Here is a 957-nt window from a genome sequence, read left to right on the forward strand (position 1 = left end):
TTCTTGGGCAAGCTTTTACTCTTGTGAGACATGTTCCTGTTGTCAGGCATGATACTTGTCTTTTTTGGTTCTTTTCTAAAATTTAACTCTAGGAATTCATTCTACTCCAGGTTTTTATCACTTTGAGATCCTGAAACAGTCCAAATTTTAGTTTTCTTTTTGGTCAAGGTTTCACTCTAATGACACACATTCTTGTTTTTGGATACAATTCTTGTCTCTTGTGTTCATTTATGATGTTTAACTCTTTGATAATAAAAGTTCACCTTAAGATGACAATTGTATAACTGATTAGTTATTGATTAGATAAATATGATAATAAAATTATTATTCATTCTCTTTCAAATCCTGCAGGATTATATAATCACGACTCATGACTTCTCTTATGTTCTGTTATTGGTATCAAGTCCTAGTACTGATTACCTGACTGCTATTTTTCTATAGAAGCATCCACTCTTCTAGTTTTTAGGCTGGTTTGGATGAATCAATTTTTTTTCCAGGGAAATCTATGACATATAGCAAAAATCACATGTCGTGGCAACTTGTACAAGAAAACTGGCTAACGTACTCCACTTCCTACGTGAAAATTTACTCCTAATATCATGCTTTATGGATGTCATGTGCTGTCTGATAGCAGAAATCTCTAGTCGAAAGTCCTCAGTATTGATGAGCTGACTCCCCATTTTCTATTGTAGCTTCCACCCTCTTATGAATGATGATCTTGATTTACCAATCTTCAATAATGTATTTTGATGTCAGCTAATTGTTCCCAAGTCAGTTGTTGTCTACTAGTCAGTTTCTTGCAGGAACTATGCTTATCTTAAAAAACGAAATGCTCATCTTAGTCCTCGACCCAGATGAAAATTACCTAATATTTTCTTTTATTTTTAATTGATTTCTACGCCCCTTGGGCAAGATACTTCAAATTTCGGAAACAAAGTTATGCTCATCTTAATTTCT

This window comes from Asparagus officinalis, chromosome 7, assembly GCF_001876935.1.
Source record: "Asparagus officinalis chromosome 7, Aspof.V1, whole genome shotgun sequence".
Classification (NCBI taxonomy): domain Eukaryota; kingdom Viridiplantae; phylum Streptophyta; class Magnoliopsida; order Asparagales; family Asparagaceae; genus Asparagus; species Asparagus officinalis.